Source organism: Anomaloglossus baeobatrachus, chromosome 3, assembly GCF_048569485.1.
Source record: "Anomaloglossus baeobatrachus isolate aAnoBae1 chromosome 3, aAnoBae1.hap1, whole genome shotgun sequence".
NCBI lineage: Eukaryota > Metazoa > Chordata > Amphibia > Anura > Aromobatidae > Anomaloglossus > Anomaloglossus baeobatrachus.
Window position 1 is genome coordinate 477,069,426 of NC_134355.1, and position 23,080 is coordinate 477,092,505.

Here is a 23,080-nt window from a genome sequence, read left to right on the forward strand (position 1 = left end):
ATAATGAAACAGAGCAATTACCAGGAACATGGAACACCTGAGTAACATGGAATCCTGTGCTGTCAAACAACTTGTCAACTAGTGCTCAGAGAAACACAAAGGTATGGACCCAGCACCAATATCAAGATAAAATAGAGAAAAATCCTTTATTTATGACAAAGGACTTCTTTTCTTTTAATTTCTAGTCCGAAACGCGTTAAGTTCCCATATGTAATAATTTTTCAGCCTGCTGTTTCAGTATGAAAAATATTTTTTAACTTACATAAATAAAGGATTTTTTTTCTATTTTATCTGGATATTGGTGCTGGGTCCATACCTTTGTTTTTTCCTATTCCTATCTTGCTGGCTAGGACTGACCAGCGGACCGCGGGTACCTCCTGGTTTTCGAGGTCATGGATGACAAGTGAGCTGAATATTTTCTTTTTTCAATTAGAGAAACACAGCAGAGCATCTCCAAATGCAAGACGCTCTTCACAAAGGAATAATGTCACTGCCGGCTCCGTAATTCAGGAGGGCGCAACAGAGCATCACCTGTAAGCAAGATGCTCTGCACAGAGGAATCGGGACACACATCTATGGCTTGATTTCTTTGCCTATGTGGATTGGATGAGTTGTTACCGACACCCGGTGAATTTTTTTTTTGTCAACATCCCCTTTAGGCCTGAAACACACTTCCGTTAAAGACACGCACGTGCTGCGAGACACGGATTTACCCTGCGTGTTGCGTGTGGTAAGTACGTGTCTTGGGTACGTGCGGTCCACGTGTGTTCTACGTGTGCTATCCGCGATAGCACACGTAGAACCCGTAATTTGCATACTCACGTGGTCCGCGCTGCTGTCTGTGGTGCTGATCTTTGGTTCCAGCTCTGCCGTCTCCCCGCTGCTGCTGCTGCCGGCCGTAGTGAAGTGAATATTAAATGAGCATAATGAGCTGCGGTCGGCAGCAAGTGGCAGCAGCGGCAGAAACAGGAGGGCTGGAGAAGGTGAGTAAATGTTTTATTTTTTTTCACTGACACGTGTGTTTTCTCCGGCGCGTGTCACACGGGACCGCATCCACACTACATCCGTGTGGTACGGGTGCGGGCCGTGTGACACCCGTGCTGCCGGAGAAAACGTGGACATGTCAGCGTGTAGAAAAACGCACACACGTACAAACGCACACGGACACACGTTCCGTGTGGTTTTACGTGTGTGTGCCTGCTACAATAGGGTAGCATTGCTGAACGTGTCTCTGTGCCGCCAGTACGTGCAAAAAATGGCAAACACGTACCGGCGGCACAGATGTATGTCGGAGGCCTTAGAAATATATTTACTTACAAAATTTATTACATTTTCAATACTTATTTCACCCACTATAAATGATTAGTTTGAACACATTGAAAAAGATAACATGGCTGCAGGATTCGTCATGCAGAGGACTATGTATTGGCTCAATTGATACAGAACAATACAGTTTATTTGACATTTTTACTACCATTTATTAGAACTGTAAAGTACACAAATGAAACCGCTAGAAATTCAAACATTTAAAAAATGAAATTCAGTGAACTTCAGAGCAATATGTTACTATACTTCTCAATAACGCAGGAGGAAGAGAGGTGTACAGATCCTCATTTTTCATTTGCAAAGATGCATAGATAGTACAAAAGTTTCAGTAAAGCAAGAAGTCAATTATATCTATTCTGAATAGAACTCATAAGTGGATGAAACACCACCCGCAGCATTACATATATGGTAAGACTAAATTCTTAATGGGGTGAAAATGAGACCAGCCAGTCTGCCGCTTTCATTTGATTTATTTTATCTCCTACAAAAGAAACATTATATCACTGTCTAAATAAAAAAGGGAAATAATGTTCTATTCCTATTGTGTGCCTCAAGCTTGAACTTTTTTTAATGTTCTCTTTTTTTAGCTCCTTTTGTTATTGGCAAACTCATTATACATATGGAAGCTTTAGAGAAGCAGTTTCAGATTTTCAAAAAACATAATTGTTCAGTCTAGATTTTCATTGATGATATTTATAATTAACTGGGAAGATATAATCTGGCATTTTGCAAATATGACATCTGAGTTCAACTATAAAGAAATAATAATAACAGAAAAAAAAATATCCATCTATGAAGTAAGAGGGGAGCTGTTTTTATAACTATTGCAAAGGAGAAATTGACATTCCATTTGTTCTCCTGTTCAGTGGGTGTCCAAACGGCTGTAAATTCATGGCTTATTATAGTAATTTTGGTTTAAGCACAGGAGTGGTACTGTGCCCGTGATCTCACAGGGGATGACATTGTAAGTCTAAAGGGCGCTTTACACGCAGCGACATCGCTAGCGATGTCGCTCGTGAAAGCACCCGTCCCCGTCGTTTGTGCGTCACGGGCAAATCGCTGCCCATTGCGCACAGTATTGCTAGTACCCGTCACACGTACTTACCTTCCTAGCGACGTCGCTGTGGCTGGCGAACAGCCTGTTTTCTAAGGGGGCGGTTCGTGCGGCATCACAGCGACGTCACACGGCAGGCGTCCAATAGAAGCCGAGGGGCAGAGAGCAGCCGCATGAAAGACATGCCCTCCTCATTGCCGAAGGACGCAGGTACGGTGTTATTTATCGTTCCTGGGGTGTCACACGTAGCGATGTGTGCTGCCTCAGGAACGACGAACAACCTGCGTCCAAAAGCAGCAACGATTTTTTGGAAATAGACGACATGTCAACAATCAACGATTTGGTAAGTATTTGGCATCGTTAGCGGTCGCTGGAACGTGTCACATGGAACAACGTCACTAACAAGGCCAGATGTGCGTCACGAATTCCTTGACCCCAACGACATCTCGTTAGTGATGTTGTTGCGTGTAACGGGGCCTTTAGGGTACTGTTCCACTTGCATACAGCTTTTGATGCGAGAGCATTGGAAGTGATATGCTAATGACCCTCTGCTGCGAGCATCAGCCGAGGGTCATGCGACTATGATGTGGTCTTGCGATCGTATCACAGATGCGGAGAAGAAGGAGGGAGCTCTTTCTCCCCATCTCCTCCGGTGCTGTCTCTGCGTATATCTCACTGCACTCAGAGGACATGCGAGTGCAGTGCTATGTTTCACACATTCCCATAGACTTCAATGGGGGTGTGTGAGCCGAGACTCGCTGTCAAACACAGCATGCTGCGATTCATTCCACATGCCGCTATGGCATGAGAAATCAATCTCAGATGGACACTACCCCATAGTTTTGCACCAGAGTAAGAGCAATCTGATGTTTTATTGGATTGCACTCGTCCGTGCAAAATGCAATAGGAACCATACCCTAATACCGCTAAATCACCTACACTGTGCCCAGTGAATTTATAATTCTAATACAGATGTAACATCTGCCTCTACAGTAGCCTCTAAGAGAATAGATGATCTGCTCCATTTCTCCCTGTCCATCCCCCTGTATGTGTATTATCTCACCAACTTATCTCCTACAGTACATTCACATGACTCATTCCTGTAACTTAAAGTACCACTCCTATCTTAAGTATTATAGTCCCATTCCTACCTTTAAAAAGTGCAACCAGAAAAAAATCCGGCACCACTGACATACATGCAATCAGTAATGGAAAGACATGCCTACAGAATCTTCAGGACTACCAGTGCTAAACTCCAGGCAGTAGTAAAGTTCAAATTCCAAAGAGATGAAAAATAGGAGTAGCACTCACTGTCCTTGTGAATAAAAGGTTTTTTCTTTAGTTTTAAATTCCTCTTAAAAGCATAAATACAGGGAGTAGCTGGAACATAACGGACAACGGCCGTTTCGGGTGTCTGAACACACTTCAACATGAGGGACCTTTTGAAGTGTGTTCAGACACCTGAAACAGCCGTTGTCCGTTATGTTCCAGCTACTTCCTGTATTCATGCTTGTAAGATGAATTTATAAATAAGAAAAAAGTAAGTGCTATTCCTATTTTCCATTCCTATCTTTATGTATTTTAGTACTGCTCCTATCTCATGTATTATAGTCCCAATCCTATCTCCATGTACTATAGGACCACTCCCATCCTATGTATTATAATACCGCTATAATCGCCATGTATTTTAGTACAGCTATTCTCTCCATATTATAATATTACTCCTATCCCCATGTATATGTATGTTAGTATCGCTCCTATCTCCATGTATTTTAGTACCACTCCTTTCCCATGTGTTATGGTACTGGTCTTATCCCCATGTATATGTACAGTATATCACAAAAGAAAGTACCCCCTCACATTTTTGACAACACTGAAGATATGACACTTTGATACAGTGTAAAGTAGTCAGTGTACAGCTTGTATAACAGCGTAAATTTGATGTGCCCTTTAAATAACTCAACACACAGCCAATAATGTCTACACCACTGTTTTACCTGTTAACAAAACCCTGAGAAAATGGCCTAATTATGCCTTAATAGCCATTTTCCCTTCCTAGTGTCATGTGACTCATTTATATTACAGTGTTTCAGGTGTGAATTGGGAGCAGGTGTGTTAAATTTGGGGTTATTGCTCACACACTCTCTCATACTGGTTACTCGAAGTTCAAGATGGAACCTTTTTGAATTTTTGTCCTATTAATTGCTTTTGAATTTAGACTTGCAAGACAATGAGGACCCCTGACATAGTTTGCGAGCTTTCAAATTTTGTCCAAAATGTAGAGACCTCATCTATTGTATATGTATCTTTTTATTGCACATTTTTCCATTGTTATGCAGGAAGTAGACAGGCTATAAACAGATTTTGGCCTGGTAAATTGGGGTGTCTGTTCTGTGGGGGTGCACTTATAGACCTGGGTGGCTCAACTGAGGTGTCATCAATAGGATGTAAGCTAGACAGTCTGCATAACACACATATATATGTGGCTGGGGCCCAATGCAAGTGTGATGCCCCAGGGCTGTGGGGTACTCTGTTCTGGGCATGCTGTGTGCAGGGGGCAAGAGCCGTGGTCACGGGCGATGCCCGGTTCCGTGACCCTGGGGGTCGGTTTGATAAAAAAGGGGTGAAAAATGGAAGAAAAACAAAAGAAAAGAAAATGAAAGAGTTCTTGACTAGCCACTTGCGGTGTGCGGCCAAGTTCTTGAAGTCGCAACTGCAGGATCCTGCTGGGGCTGGTGGAGTAGTGCCACTTAGGTGTTTTGGACCCTCCACAAAGAGGGCTAGGCCCAAGAAGTGGATGATGAGGGGGCAATGGTAGGGTACAGTCAGTGTACGGGTACGGAGGTGAGAAGGAAACAGTCCACACTGGTATTCCAGTTTCAACTTGCCTTTTACTTGTGGCTGGTACCTGGACCTGCTGGTGCCGGTTTCAGGTGTTCCCGATTCCCTTGTTCTCCATGTCAGCTGTGACCTGGATTAGCTGTCCTCTGTGCACACTTGTTTGTATTGGGCTCCCGTGGCCTAGAGCTTCTGGGGAACCCCTTCGTTTCAGTCTTCGTCCTATTGCAGATGGCAGCCTGGACTATTTAAGGGCTTCAATTCCCATTCCCCTCTTTGCTGCTGACGCTTCAGACTCTTTGGGTTGGTGAGGGACCCTGGAGATCCCCTCATCTGGCAGAATTAACAGTTGACCATAAAATGTCCCACTGTCCTAGGGTCTGCACCCCACTTTGTGCTGAGTCCTGTGAGCCTTGGTTCCAGACTTCCACAGGCATCCCGCTGTTCCTGGAGTATAACACTTCCACTGGTAACCCACGGTTCCTGGAGTCCTGGTTCCTTACTCCAAAGTCCCTCACTCCTGTTACAGCGTTCCGTTGTTACTTCTGGTCTTTTCCCTTCTTTCTGTACTTTAACTCTCAACTCTCTACTTCCACCTCTCCTCTCCTTGACTTTTTCCTCCACACACCTTCCCGCCATCTTCCCAACTGACCACACTCTCCTCCCCTTGCTGGGTCTCTCCCTACAGATTGGGTGACAATTAGCCAATAAGTGCCCATCTCGTTTACCTGTTGCTAGGCAGTCTCCCAGTCTGGAATTGGGGTTATGTATATGGCCTGATGGTGCCGGTGTGTTGACTGGCATGGATATTCCGGGGTTTTGGTTTCCTCAGATTACATTTTGTGGCACCTAATACCTCAGGGGTGCTACACAAGCTTCATCTGTGTGCATTTTTTAATACAAGACAACCACTCCTCCATGAATGGTAGGTTTGTGAGTCATTTTTTTAATCAGGATTTTGCACCTGTGCTGCCTCTGCCTTTGTAATGGGGTCTGCTCTATCCTGTATTGTTTTGGTTGTGTGATCTGGTGTTGGTAAGATCGCTGCTTTTTTCTGTGATGGTATTTTGATTTTTTTGTCCTTTTCTGTGAATTGTCAATCAGTACTGTCTGGGACTTTTTCTATTCCACCTGCTCTTTTTAAGAAAGCATGCTTTTTCCCCAGTTTCATCTTCCATTTGTCTTATACCTGTGTTTTTGTGAATGATTACATTTACGTGTGTGTGTGTGTGTGTGTGTGTGTGTGTGTGTGAAACATGTAAATGTGCATACAGATGTGAATACAAGTGTGTGTATATATGTAAGGATACATGTCTGTATGGATACATGTGCCTATGTATTTGTGAATGTGTTTTCTTGTGTGAGGATATACATGCATGTATGTGTATACATGTGCGTGTGTATATGTGTGGCTACACAGAGAATGAAATATATTTTTTAAATATGTACTGTATGTTGATGTACAAAAACCTATATTGCATATTTTTATTGTCTTTTCCTGTTTTATGCTCTATGACTGGACATATTTATAATCTATATACACGTATAACATTTTCATTATACTCACATGTATAAAACACACATGAGATGTCTAGATGGATGACTCAAATATGGGACATGCACACAGATACAGAACAGATTTTTATAGATATATATGTTGACATAAGAAAAAAAGGAATTTTTTTTATAATTACAGTCAGTAGCATAACTAGAGATTGATGGGCCCTGGGGCAAAGTTCAGACCCGACCACCCCCCTCCAAGTACTCCGACACTTGGGGTACGGAATGACACTGACACTCGGGGTACATGATAATCACGCTGACACTTGGCTTATACCCTCGGAACCCAGGTTTTCCATGATCTAAAAACCCTCTATCAGCACCCATCTTTCCTATGTTCTGATATCCATCTTGTCATCGGCACCTAGCTTCCCCATGCTTTGCTATACATCTTTCCCTCAGCACCCAGCTTTCCCATATCAGAGCATGGGAAAGGTGGGTGCTGAGAGAAGATTAGCATGGGAAAGCTTGGTGCTGAGGGAAAGAGCCTTTTTCCCCTCAGCACAAAACGTTTGAATCCCATGCTTGTATCTTTGTCCTCCCTATTATATAGTTTACCAAATACTGTAATGGCCCCCACATAGCCTTCCATATAGTATAAAGGGTCCCACATAACCCTTGATATAATAGAATACAGCTACATAGTCATCCATGTAGTATAATGCATTTCCCATTGTTTTCCATGTATTATAATTCACCCCATAGTACTCAATAGATTATACTGCACCACATAGGCCTCCATGTTTTATAATGCCCCCCTATAGTCCATGTATAAGGTAGCCTCCATAGTCCTCCATATATTGTAATGTAGCCCCCATAGTCCTATATGTATTACAATGCAGCCCCATAAACCTTCATATTGTATTATGCAGCCCCATACGCCTCCATGTAAATGCACCCATATAGTCCATATATAAGGTGTCCTTCATTTTGTATAATGCAGCCCTCACCAGGCTTCCCTGTGTATAATGCAGCCGCCACCAGGCCGCCTTGTGTATAATGCAGCCCCCACCAGGCCTCCCTGTGTATAATGCAGCCTCCACCAGGCCTCCCTGTGTGTAATGCAGTCCCCACCAAGCCTCCCTGTTTATAATGCAGCCCCCACCAGGCCTCCATGTGCATAATGCAGCCCACCAGACATCCCTGTGTATAATGAAGCCCCCACCAGGTCTCCTAGTGTATAATGCAGCCTCCTGTGTGTAATGCAGCCCCCACCAAGCCTATATATATTTATATCCCTTTCTCCTTGTTAATTTGTGTGTTTTTTATTTTTTTATTTGTTTTTAGTGCGTTTTCATGGTGCCGACCTTTTTGATCCTTGTTCCCATTATCCGGTCCTCCATTAAAGCCATCTTACAGTGGAAAACCTGTTTCTAACTTACACCGAATATGTGAATGTCTTAGTTTTGCTACTATATATGTGTATTCTTGGAAGGTTCGTTGTGTTTTGCCACCAGGTGCTAATATATTCTGTGCATTATGTGACGTGACGGTGACCTTCCTGACATGGTGTCTTGCAACGTCCATTTTGGTCGGATCTTTTCCCCCTCCAAGATGGCGTTTGTGTAATAGCCAGACCCATCTGTTGGAATGCGCATGCACGGCTCGTGATTGGCGGACGGATGCTGCTGACGCCTTCCTATGGCCACGGACTGTTGTTGACGTCACAGGGGATTTCCCCTTCTCAGTTACGTCGCTGGATGGCTGACGCGGCTTCCGCCCGCCGCGTATGTGCGGACTGCGCATGCGCTAATTCTTTAATGGCGGTATGGACGGACCTACGGTACTGGGACTATTTAAACCCCACTAAACACACCAACTATACGACCCCCGGAAGAAGCCCACGCAAAACGCGCGTAGGGGTTTTGGAGGGACTCATATCGTAGGACACATAGGGAAGTATGGGTAAGCTTCCAGCCACATGATGCAATTTTTGCTCTTCGGCTGATTTCTACCTCTCCTGTGCACTTTACTTTCAGCGGTGGGCTGGTAATACTTTTTATCATAGTATATATTATATCCTGCTGCTATACCTTGTTGCTGCTATTTGCATGTGCACTTTATACCCACCCTATCGATGTATGTGTGTCCTGTTTTATGGTGTCCCCCTTTATCTTGGATTTCTCTCTGAGCACCCATTGTTGTTATATAATATAATATGTGTTTAATAAATTATACTTTGCATTCAACCTTGGTGGATTTTTGACTCACTCTTTGTATAGGTTTATAGTTGTTCCTGAGTCACTACCTATCACCATTTCTTGTCCTTGGTGTTATTTAGGGGTATATGTTGGGCCCAGACTTTCTGTGACCCTCCATTCCATCTCCTCCTCTGTCAGTTCAGATGTTGTTAACATATTTAGTCTTCTGTGTTTTCACAGCTCTTTTGTCTGAACATATGAACTATCGGGCACGCGAAAAAGCGTGGCTGACTCAACTAAATGGTGTGTTCGGGGAAGATCCAAGTGTGGTTTTAACTTCAGGAGAAAGGGATAATGGTCATCTCTTTGCTAAATATAAGAACCTACTAAACAGAAGAACTCGTACATGGTGGAATAAGTCATTTTTGGAACGGTATATTTCTAGGGGATTAATTCCTAGGGGCCTACGTGTCCAAATTTTTCCCTCTTTTGAGTTTCATGATCAGGAGATCAAGGATGAATGGGAGGATGTGGCAGACAAATGTTCAGTAGGTTTTATGAAATTACTTATCAAATGCAATGAGAATACCTTGAGGGAGATTGATCAAGAGATTGAGGGTGTACAGGATGATATGAATAAAGATTTGACCCCTGAGGGCATATCTAAAATTAAGGGGGATTTGGACTTGGAATTTCAAAAATGGGAGAAAGAAATTGTGACGGCCAAATCCAAAAAATATCAACGGGATTTAAGTGACTTTCAGAAGAAGCAGGTCTATAAGTGGAGACGCTCCCGCCCTAGAGTGCGTGGCCCATCCATTAATCGTTCAGAATCACATACATATATTTCATCTATTGATGATGATCCGGTGGTTAGGCCTAAGAACTCCAAGCAGTCTGGACCAGGGACCAAGCCCGTTGGAAGCATCTCATCCACCACAAGGAGTCACTCTAGAAATAAACGTATGATCACACCTCCCCCTAATGATCCAAAGCAGAATAGACTCGAGGTGATTAATTTATCTACAGTTCAAATATCTAAAACACAACATGATGTATTGAGTCTGGGTCTGACGTTTGTGCCTTGTAATAATTTCAACTTTTTTACAGCAATAAAGGACCTCCATTTATTTGCGAGAAAGTTTATCCTGAAAAAACTCCATTCCAGACCCTCTGAGGATGTTGGTCTAAACTCTACTATGGAGCAAAATGCCTTGCATATTTTAGAGGATTTAGAGTATGAGTCGGAATCTAGTGCTCAAGGTAAATTTCCTTATGATACCCGTCCCAGATGTACGACTTTTCCCTCCTTGTCCTTATGTCCACAAGTTGACATTTTTACGAAGTTGGTAACTGAGGATTTAAAGAAATTAGATATGAAATCCAAAAAGGATAATCTTACACCCTTGTAGAGACGCGCTTTACGCGAACTTCAGTCTATGGAGGACATTGTCATTAAACCAGCGGACAAGGGGGGAAATGTCGTTATCTGGCCGACTGATAAGTACGAAAAAGAGGCACTAAAACAATTGCGTCAAAAAGACACGTACTCTTTACTACCATCTTGTCCCCTTGAGTCTTTCGCTGAGGAGCTTAGGGTAATTTTGGAGGCAGCATTTGACTCTGGTATAATTACAAAAAAAGTGTTTGATGGGTTTACTACTAAATTCCCGTCTGTCCCTACTTTCTATCTATTGCCAAAAGTGCACAAGGATCGCCTCAACCCCCCGGGTCGTCCGATTGTCTCTGGCATAGGAGGGTTATGCGATCCACTATGTAAATTCATTGACTACTACTTGAAACCTCTTGTTGAGATGATCCCCTCCTATGTCAGAGACAGCACCGACGTCCTGAGGCGGGTGGATGGGCTACATCTTGATCCTTGTGCACTTTTGGTAACGGCAGATGTGGAGTCGTTATACACGATCATCGGTCATACGGATGGCATAGCGGCTGCTGCTTTTTTCCTTAGGATGAGTAATATTGATGTGGCTCTCTGTGATCTTATCCTGGAACTCTTAGAGTTTATTTTGACTCATAATTTTTTTACTTTCCGGGATAGATATTATTTACAACGAAGGGGGACCGCAATGGGGGCGGCGTGCGCGCCTTCTTTTGCAAATCTTTTTTTAGGATACTGGGAACGTGAGATCTTCCAGGATGGCGCCCATGCCGTCTCCCAAGTATCTGGATGGTTTCGTTATATTGACGATTTGTTCTTTATCTGGCAAGGCACGATTCCTGAATTACATGAATTTATGTTGGGTCTAAATAACAACAGGTTTAACATTAGATTGACATACAAGTTTGACCCCCTCTCTATTGAGTTTTTAGACATTAAATTTCATGTACAGGATAATGGATCAATCCAGACCGATGTGTTTCGCAAAGATACGTCGGTCAACTCCTTTCTTCATGCGTCATCGGCCCATACCAGATCAACCATCCGTGCGATCCCAATAGGACAATTTCTTAGAATGCGTCGCATCTGCTCCTCTGACTCTAATTTTGAAAGACAGGCTTCTGATTTGAGATCACGCTTTTTGGAACGAGGTTATAGTAAAAGGACCATTAAGCAAGGATATATGCGGGCCAAGCATTGTCACCGTAGTGACTTACTCAACCCTAATCTTAAATGCAAAAATGATGTTGGTGGTATTAGGTTCATTTCTACACTGAATCATCAATGGGATAACATGAGGAGTATTCTGTCCAGACACTGGTCGGTTCTAAAGACCGAGCCCTCCCTTTCTGATTCCCTTCCAGATACCCCATTGATGACAGCACGGAGGGGAAAGAACCTGAAGGATCTTTTAGTGAGGAGTCATTATGTTGTTAAACAACCAGGCATTTTTGGGGCTGGCAAACAAATATGGGGATGTTACCCATGTGGGGACTGCCTGGGCTGCAAAAATATTGTTAGAGCTACCACATTTTTATCAGCTGATCGGTCACAGGAGTATAAAATTACAAATTACATATCATGCCGAACATCTTGCGTGATTTACTATGCTATGTGTACATGTGATCTGATTTATATCGGTTTAACCTCTTGCGAATTACGTGTTCGTACACGCGAACACGTCCACGATATTCTTGCAGCCCGTGACGCAGAAGACGTCACCTTGTTGAAAACCTTACCAAGGCACTTCCATAAATTTCATGATTGCAACCCCAAATTCCTCAAAATCAGGGGGATTGACTGTTTGCATCGTGGGATTCGGGGAGGTGCATACAGCGCCATTTGGCGCAGTTAGAATGCAGATGGATTGTCACTGTGGGTTCAATGGCACCTAATGGCTTAAATGAGAAGCTTACTTTTTCATCATTTTTGTAGTATATTCAATGTAGGGTGCCTAGTGTTCTTAATGATTTGCACACGTGTATACATGTGTGCATACGTGTGTATATGTGTGCATATATGGACATATGTATATGTTCCGTGGCGATCTATTCATGCTTCTGTCCCCGTCCCAAATGAGCCTCCTGATCCTCTGGTTCCTATGTAAACAAATACCCCCCCACCCTCTTTTGACATATCTTATTCCCTACTGTAGATATAAATGTGCCTTCCCTTCATACTATAAATGTGTTTCTCATGTGTATATATGTGTGCATGCCCATGTGTGCATGTATATGTATGTGTGCATATATGCATATATATTTATATCCCTTTATCCTTTTGAATTTGTGTGTTTTTTATTTGTTTTTAGTGCGTTTTCATGGTGCCGACCTTTTTGATCCTTGTTCCCATTATCCGGTCCTCCATTAAAGCCATCTTACAGTTGAAAACCTGTTTCTAACTTACACCGAATATGTGAATGTCTTAGTTTTGCTGCTATATATGTGTATTCTTGGAAGGTTCGTTGTGTTTTGCCACCAGGTGCTAATATATTCTGTGCATTATGTGACGTAACGGTGACCTTCCTGACATGGTGTCTTGCAACGTCCATTTTGGTCGGATCTTTTCCCCCTCCAAGATGGCGTTTGCGTAATAGCCAGACCCATCTGTTGGAATGCGCATGCGCGGCTCGTGATTGGCGGACGGATGCTGCTGACGCCTTCCTATGGCCACGGACTGTTGTTGACGTCACAGGGGATTCTCAGTTCCGTCGCTGGATGGATGACGCGGCTTCCGCCCGCCGCGTATGTGCGGACTGCGCATGCGCTAATTCTTTAATGGCGGTATGGACGGACCTACGGTACTGGGACTATTTAAACCCCACTAAACACACCAACTATACGACCCCTGGAAGAAGCCCACGCGAAACGCGCGTAGGGGTCTTGGAGGGACTCATATCGTAGGACACATAGGGAATTATGGGTAAGCTTCCAGCCACATGATGCAATTTTTGCTCTTCGGCTGATTTCTACCTCTCCTGTGCACTTTACTTTCAGCGGTGGGCTGGTAATACTTTTTATCATAGTATATATTATATCCTGCTGCTATACCTTGTTGCTGCTATTTGCATGTGCACTTTATACCCACCCTATCGATGTATGTGTGTCCTGCTTTATGGTGTCCCCCTTTATCTGGGATTTCTCTCTGAGCACCCATTGTTGTTGTATAATATAATATGTGTTTAATAAATTATACTTTGCATTCAACCTTGGTGGATTTTTGACTCACTCTTTGTATAGGTTTATACTCCTAGTGTATAATGCAGCCTCCTGTGTGTAATGCAGCCCCCACCAAGCCTCCCTGTGTATAATGCAGAACCCCGAGGCCTCCCTGTGTATAATGCAGCCTCCATCAGGCCCCCTGTGTATAATGCAGAACCCCCAGGCAACCATGTGTATAATTCAGCCCCCACCAGGCCTCCCTGTGTATAATGCAGCCCCCACCAGGCCCCCCTGTGTGATGACGCTGGGCAGGGGTGCCCGGTGTCGTCGGCAGTGGCAACGTATATATAGCAACCGCGTGGTTTGCCGAGCGGGCCCCTTAGCTGCCAGGCCCGGTCGCAATGGCGACCTCTGCGACCGCGGTAGTTACGCCCCTGATTACAGTACATAAGTGGGTATATATAATAACATAATATTATATGTTTGTATATAATATGAATATCCTCAATAATCTAATATATAAAGCTGAGTATATGTTTGTACGTATGCATGTGTTTATGTCTGTATGTATGTACAGTATGTCCGCTAAAGGAATCCACACCATCGCAATTACAATCATGGAATTTTGCACAGCCCCCTCATTTAACTCAGGAAATGTCATATACTATAATTTAAGGGGAAAATTTAACCCTGAGCTTTACAGTTATTCTCCAAAAAACCTACTTACATTAAAGTCAATGTAGCTGGGAGATTCAGGTCATTAATAGGAGCTCTGATTGGTTACTATAGGCAACAAAGGACATTCTTAGTATAAGAAGCATATGTGTGAGGTAATATGATGTCGGTGAAGAGACAAACCGAGTCAAACACAGACAGATAGAGACAGAAAGACACATACAGACACAGACAGACAGGTAGACACAGACAGAGACAAACAGACACAGACACACAGATACAGACAGACAGAGACAGACAAACACAGATAGATGCAGACAGACAGACACAGACAGAGATAGACAAAGACAGACAGACACAGGCAGACATACAGAGAGACAGACAGACAGACGCAGACAGAGAGACACAGACAGACACAGGCAGACAGAGACAGAGAGATAGAGACAGACAGACACAGACAAACACAGAGATAGACAGACACAGACAGACAGAGACAAACAGACACAGACATAGACAGAGAGAGACACAGACAGAGACAAGGAAACAAAGACACAGAGACAGGCAGACAATAACAGAGACAGAGAGACAGAGAAACAGATAGAGATAAATAGAGACACAGAGACAGACAGAGACAGACATATACAGACAGACAGAGATAGATACAGACAGACATACAGACAGACAGAGACAAGGAAACAAAGACACAGACAGACAAAGACAGAGACAGAGAGACAGAGAAACAGAGAGACAGATAGAGACACAGAGACAGACAGAGAGAAACAGACAGAGGGACAGACAGACAGAGACAGAGACAGACAGAGATGGATAGAGAGAGAGAGACGGAGAGAGACAGACAGAGAGACAGAGTGAATCAATTACAGAAAACTTGGCACTCATATGGTGATTGAAAATTTATAATGGGCGAATTTTTAAAACCAGCAAAATGCAGACGTTTCGGTCTGTCAAGACCTTTATCAATGTGTGAGACTCAATACTGCTATAGTGCAGGTGCCTTGGCTGGTGTGTAGATTGTTAAAGAATCAGCACACAATATTGAGAGAAGTCCTGCAATTTTCGAATTGTTGATAATTTTGAGCATTCTGTTTATCAAAATTGTAATAAAAATTGCTAAAAAAATATTATGCATTCCCCAAATTGCACCAATAAAAACTTCAATTCATCCTAAAACACATGACTCCAGTCAGATCTGTTATATATCATTGGAAAAAAAAGATGTTTTCCACATTACTTGTTACTCAAAGGCACTGGAAAAGCAACATGGCTCCCAAAAACAATACAGTAAAATCTATGTTCCTCAATCCAAAGCCCCCACCTCACCTTCTGAACCCAAACTTCAGAGTGCCCAATCTACAATTAATGCCAATATGTATGGCATTGCTGTGAAGGGGATTATGCACTGAAATGGGTTCTCCAGGAATGATCATTGCTGACCTCGCCCTCTATTCGATAGCTCAATATGAGATCATGGGGTTTGATACCTGGCACAACACTTATAAGTGGAAAGTGCTCCTGCTATTGCCATAACTGGTCAAATTTGCACTTCATAATATGCATTTATCTCTGTTCACAAAACTACTGAATTTCTTGAGGAGTGTAATTTCCAAAATAGGGTCACTTAGGGGGGTTTCTGCTGTTTTGACACCTTTAGAACTCTGTAAATGTTACATGGGTACAATCAATTGCAGACAAAATTACCCTCCCAAAGTCAAATAGTACAACTTCCTTTTTGTGGGATGCCATTTGCCCAAAGAGTACAATCCACCCTTATATACGGTATTTGCAAGTTCAGTAGAAGTTACTTACCAAATATTTTGTGCATTTTCTCACATTACAGTTCATGAAAATGAAGTATTTGAAACAAAAGCAACATTTTCGTTAAAGGAAAGTAACTTTTCATTTTTTTTCACTCCACTTTCCATTTCCATTCCAGTTTTGTTACCAAAACTCTTTATTGCAGTTTTGACTATTTTAAGGGGTGCAGATTTTAAAATCATATAATATCACTATTGGGAGTTTTCTGATATATAATACCCTTAAAGTCAATTTAAAACTGAATGAAATTATGAAAAAGTGTTTGGTCACCAATGCAGTGTCTTTAAAGGAATCTTTAGCAGAAACGACATCCTTCGACATGATGTTATTACCTAAGCGCTAAGATACACAGACATTGGACATATTACATTTTAGCTACATTACTGCTATATAGAATATATTTTTTAAAATGAAGGTACTTAGCGCATAAGTTAGCCAATTCACCAGAGCCTATCAGCCACGACAAGGCAACTTTTCTTTGATGCAACCCTAAATCTATTATTTATCAAACAAGAGTCCTTGGGCTAAAAGCCCATAAATTTAAAAGAAAGGTAGGATCCAGCATTATTTAAAATCAGCCTTAGGTTGATGAAAGGAGTGATCACTCAAAAAGAAAGCACTCTAAACCTCCAATAGTAAACTAAAAAAACAAAGAAAAAAACTGACCAACACCTCCTAACAGAATAAAGCAAGTGTGAACAGGTGCAAAGATCATGTCTGCACAGTATACAAACAAAAGAATACTGCAGCACTCTGTAAATTTTAACTGCATTACTGCTATATAGAATATAGTTATAAAATTATACAAATGTAACCTTTTTTTCATGTGACCCTAAACCTAATATTTATCAAACATACATCTCATGAATTGGCCAATATATGCACCAGGTACCTTTATTTTTATAAGTATATGTTATATATCAGTAATGCAGTTAAAATTTCATATATTCAATTTTTGCCTAAATATTACAGAATACTGCTGTATTCTATTGTTTGTATATTATGAAGTTATGAAGGCTTGCACCTTTTCACACTTGCTTTATTCTGTTTAGACATGCTGGTCAGTCTTTTTGTTTTTTTTGTAGACCTTATGAGATGTCATGACTTTGTCACAATGCCAGAGATGCTAATGATGCCTTTGAAGAGAATGCACTGGTGACTGCACAGATGAAAATGACTGGTCCAGAGTGGGGCTACTTAGAATAGGTTTGGGGAGCATTGCCTGGTTTTTACTTTTAAATGTTTTGCAGTCCTCTATAATACAGGAAAATTACCACAGTTGTTGTATTTTCCAAAACTGAATTACAAAAATTTGATTTAGGAAAATCTAAATTTTTAATAAAATTTGCGGCAATTTCGATTTGGCTTAAATTGATTCACTCATCTTAAGTATTTAAATGACCATACTCTTAAAAATGTATAAGCCGCCTATGCTAACTTTTACATTTTGTAGGGAGCACTATGATATCCATGACACCCCTGACCTACTACAAACATTTAACAAAAACAAAGGTAGATTTAAAAAAATAAATAAAAAAATTGTTAGAATGTTTAGAGGTATTATATTACATTTATAACAATAAATATATACATATTAGCTCTTAAAACTGATTTATGCCTGAACTTTATAAAAGGTGTTATGGTGCATTATACAGTGCCTACAAGTAGTATTCAACCCCCTGCAGATTTAGCAGGTTTGATAAGATGCAAAAAAGTTAGAGTCTGCAAACTTCAAACAAGAGCAGGATTTATTAACAGATGCATAAATCTTACAAATCAACAAGTTATGTTGCTCAGTTAAATTTTAATACATTTTCAACATAAAAGAGTGGGTCAATTATTATTCAACCCCTAGGTTTAATATTTTGTGGAATAACCCTTGTTTGCAATTACAGCTAATAATCGTCTTTTATAAGACCTGATCAGGCCGGCACAGGTCTCTGGAGTTATCTTGGCCCACTCCTCCATGCAGATCTTCTCCAAGTTATCTAGGTTCTTTGGGTGTCTCATGTGGACTTTAATCTTGAGCTCCTTCCACAAGTTTTCAATTGGGTTAAGGTCAGGCCACTGCAACACCTTGATTTTTTCCCTCTTGAACCAGGCCTTGGTTTTCTTGGCTGTGTGCTTTGGGTTGTTGTCTTGTTGGAAGATGAAATGACGACCCATCTTAAGATCCTTGATGGAGGAGCGGAGGTTCTTGGCCAAAATATCCAGGTAGGCCATGCTATCCATCTTCCCATGGATGTGGACCAGATGGCCAGGCCCCTTGGCTGAGAAACAGCCCCCCAGCATGATGTTGCCACCACCATGCTTGACTGTAGGGATGGAATTCTTGGGGTCGTATGCAGTGCCATCCAGTCTCCAAACGTCACGTGTGTGGTTGGCACCAAAGATCTCAATCTTGGTCTCATCAGACCAGAAAACCTTGAACCAGTCTGTCTCAGAGTCCTCCAAGTGATCATGAGCAAAACTGTAGACGAGCCTTGGCATGACGCTTTGAAAGTAAAGGTACCTTACGGGCTCGTCTGGAACGGAGACCATTGCGGTGGAGTACGTTACTTATGGTATTGACTAGAGTTGAGCGCGGTTCGCGGTTCGCGGTTCTCCAGTTCGCGGTTCGAGTGATTTTGGGGCTGTTCTAGATCGAACTAGAACTCGAGCTATTTTGCTAAAATTCGATAGTTCTAGATATGTTTGAGAACGGTTCTAGCAGCAAAAAGCAGGGCTTTTTACAGCTACAGTGTGCAGGAGCCATCGCTGGCAGCCTGCCACAAGCTGGTAACCAAGATAAACATCGGGTATCCAACCAAAGCGCTTTGGTTAGTAACCCGATGTTTATCTTAGTTACGTGCAGGAAGCCCACACTTACCCGCTCAGCTCACTCCGCCCCCTCCTGCCCGCGGCATGTACACACGTACACACACACACACAAACACTCTGCACACATGGCCCCACTCGGCTTACCTGCGGTGATGAAGTCCCGCCATCCCGACCTCAGCGCTATCACTGTCCTCCATGGCCGCCTCTTGTCACATCACCTTCTCTCGCTTCCGACCCGAGACTGAATAGCGGTGACGTCGACGGGCCTCTCACGATACTTGGCTGTGAAGGCGGCGGTCATTGAACTCAGTGACAGGTGCTGTCAGTGTGCTGGAGATCAGCGCAGGTAATGTACCTCGCTGACAGCAGCACTTGTCATGCCCTGTAGTGACCTGGGCTGTCCTATTGATGTTAGCTCAGCTCACTGCATTGCTCTCCCAGCCAATGGGGAACATTCTGCTCTTCATTGACTGGGACAGTGTGGATCGTCATGGCAACCCCTTGGATTACACCAGACCTGGATTTGTTTTTCTTTCTAATAAATTGGTTACAGAGGGAATGTTTTGGGGAGTGTTTTTTCAAATAAAAATGTGTTTGTCGTCTATTTTTTTTATTACTGACTGGGTTGGTGATGTCGGGTATCTGATAGACGCCTGACCTCACCAACCCCAGGGCTTGATGCCAGGTGACATTACACATCTGGTATTAACCCCATATATTACCCCGTTTGCCACCGCACCAGGGCGCGGGATGAGCTGGGGCGAAGCACCAGGATTGGCGCATCTAATGGATGCGCCACTTCTGGGGCGGCTGCGGCCTGCTATTTTTAGGCTGGGGAGAGTCCAATAACCATGGACCTCCTTAGTCTGAGAATATCAGACCCCAGCTGTCTGCTTTACCTTGGCTGGTGATCCAATTTTGGGGGGACCCCTACGTGTTGTTTTTTCTTAATTATTTATTTAATTTAAAATTATAGCGTGGGGTGCCCTCAGTTTTGGATTACCAGCCAAGGTGAGGTTGCCAGCTGTGGTCTGCAGGCTGCAGCCGTCTGCTTTACCCTAGCTGGCTACAAAACTAGGGGGAACTCTACGTCATTTTTTTTTTCATTTTTTTGGCTAAATACAAAGCTAAGCACCCCTTAGTGCCACATGAAAGGCACCAAAGGGTGCAAAATTACAAAATGCAGGAGAGTGGGACATTATGTGTCTTTCTACCATTATAATGACAGAAAAGACTGATATGAAGTGCACAAGCACAAGAAAATCACCAGAGTGCTCTACGCTGTAAAAAGCAGTAGAAAATGGCACTGGAGTGAACATGTGACCGCCTCATGTAGGATGAAGCTATGGATCCTGGGTAAATTTATGCATTTTCCCTCCTTCAGTTTTTTTGCAGTACACAAAAAAAACGGAAGGCACACGGATGACAAACAGATGAGATACGGACCGTCTACGGAACGGAAACGGATGCCACACGGATGCACCCGTGAAAAAAAAGGACTGTTTTTTGCAGACCGCAAAAATGGATCGGTCGTGTTAATGTAGCCTTATTGTGATCTGCCGTTTATAAACAGCAGGCAGAAATAAGTGAATAACGCCCCCCGGCGTCAGAAAATCTCAGGGGTTTCAGGGTTAGCTGAGACCCTGGAGATCATGATTTAGGACGTTTTTTCCGGTCCCCGCTCACGTGATCACAGGTATACACTGTACACCGATGATCACGTTACAGTAAATGACAGCGCCGGTAAAAAATTATTTATCTCCCATCTGGCATGAACAAACACTTCTTATCCACTTCTTCTCCACTTCTTCTCCACTTCTTCTCCACTTCTTCTCCACTTCTTCTCCACTTTTTCTCCACTTTTTCTCCATTTTTTCTCCACTTTTTCTCCATTCTTTTTCTATGGTCGGTCTACCCATTAGCTCTGCCATGCATAGTGTAGCTCTACACCTACTGCACATGTTACTTTATGATTGACATCTCTTTCGTACCAGAGCTGTCTAAGCCTACTCTGACCCCATATTTGTCAATACTATATTGTCCTTGTACTGTATTATGACATTTGTATCATGTGTTTCATTTCTTGCTGTGTTGCAATTTTTTTGCGGCATCCCAATTGTACCTCTACATTGTTCGAGTTTATGTTATTGTTCTCTCACTCTTATGTGATACTGATTATTGTCATTTTTCATGATTACATGCAGATAAGTCCAATCTGACGAAGGCTCAGGCCGAAACGTCATTTGTAACTTGTTTTGGACAAAAACATATATGCTTATGAAAAAAATTTTTTTCTTAATACGGACCAATAAAGAGTGATTTTGCATTACTATCCGTTGTGACTTACTGACTTAGTCTGGGAGATTTAGAGTGCAGAGGTTACTCACTAATTTTATCTATTATTACCTCTGAGCACCTATATACCAGTGAGCAGAGCTTCCTCTACAGTAGTTCTCCTGATTAGGCATGCCCTTACCTCATGAGCAGGGCATTGCAGCTTTGGTAGCAACCATTATGACATGGACTCTGCTGCTGTGGACCCGAGAAGAGTGAGTGCAGATTCATTGCACCCACACTCCTCACATGAAGGGTCCGCACTCCTAGAAAATGGGGGATACGTTCCCTGAGTGTCTCCCCCCCATATTCTAGATGGTCCAGAGTCGTCGTGGGACCCCTTTATTTTTTTTCTTACAATAAATTGGTGAAAGAGGAAATGTTTTGGGGACTGTTTTTTCAAATAAATTTCTTTTGTCGATTTTTTTTTTTGTTAGTACTGACAGTTTATGATGTTGGGTATCTAATAGACGCCATGACATCACAAACTGCTGGGCTTGATCTCAGGTGACTTTACAGCTAGAATCAACCCGATTTATTACCCCGTTTGCCACTGCACCAGGGAACGGGATGAGCTGGGTTGAAGCGCCAGGATTGGCGCATCTAGTGGATGCGCCATGTCTGGGGTGCCTGCGGCCTGCTATTTTTAGGCTGTGAAGGCCCAATAACTATGGACCTTCCCACCCTGAGAATACCAGACCACAGCTGTCCGCTTTACCTTGGCTGGTAATCCAATTTGGGGGGGATCCTACTTTTATTGTGTAATTATTAATATTTATAAAATAATTATAAAAAAGAGCCTGAGGGGACCTCCACATTGGATCCCCAACCACGATAAAGCTGCCAGCTGTGGTTTTCAGGCTACAGCCATCTGCTTTACCCTAGCTGGCTATCAAAAATGGGGGGACCCAACGTCATTTTTTTTTTAACTATTTTTTAAATAGAAAAAATTAATGGGCTTCCCTGTATTTTGATTGCCAACCAAGGTAACGGCAGGCAGATGGGGGTGGCAACCCATAGCTGTCTGCTTTATCCGCGCTGAGAATCAAAAATACCGCGGAGCGCTACGTCATTTTAAAGATTTATTTTTACAGCACTGTGGTGTCCAGCAATCAAAATACAGGAAAGCCCATTTTGTTTTTAGTTATTTAAATAAATAATTAAAAAAAATATAAATGGGCTCCTGCTGCATTTTTTGTATTGCTAGCTAACGGTAATCCAAGCAGCTACTGGCTGCTAACCCCCACTGCTTGGTGTTACCTTCACTGGCAATGGAGAATCCAGGGAAGCATTTTTATTTTTTTTGCCAAAAAACTACAAAAAAAGGACGTGAGCTTCGCCATATTTTTGTTTGCTAGCCAGGTATAGCAGGCAGATGCTGGAAGAGTTGGATACAGCGCCAGAAGATGGCGCTTCTATGAAAATGCCATTTTCTGAGGCGGCTGCAGACTGCAATTTGCAGCAGTGGGGCCCAGAAAGCTCAGGCCAACCTGTGCTGCGGATTCCAATCCCCAGCTGCCTAGTTGTACCTGGCTGGACACAAAAATGGGGCGAAGCCTACATCATTTGTTTTCTAATTATTTCATGAAATTCATGAAATAATAAAAAAAGGGCTTCCATTTATTTTTGGTTCCCAGCCGGGTACAAATAGGCAACTGGGGGTTGGGGGCAGCCGTACCTGCCTGCTGTACCTGGCTAGCATACAAAAATATGGCGAAGCCCACATAATTTTTTCAGGGGGCAAAAAACTTCTGCATACAGTCCTGGATGGAGTATGCTGAGCCTTGTAGTTCTGCAGCTGCTGTCTATCTGTATGGAGAAGAGCAGACAGCAGCTGCAGAACTACAAGGCTCAGTATACTCCATCCAGGACTGTATGCAGAAGTTTTTTGCCCACCAAAAAAATGACGTGGGCTTCGCCATATTTTTGTATGCTA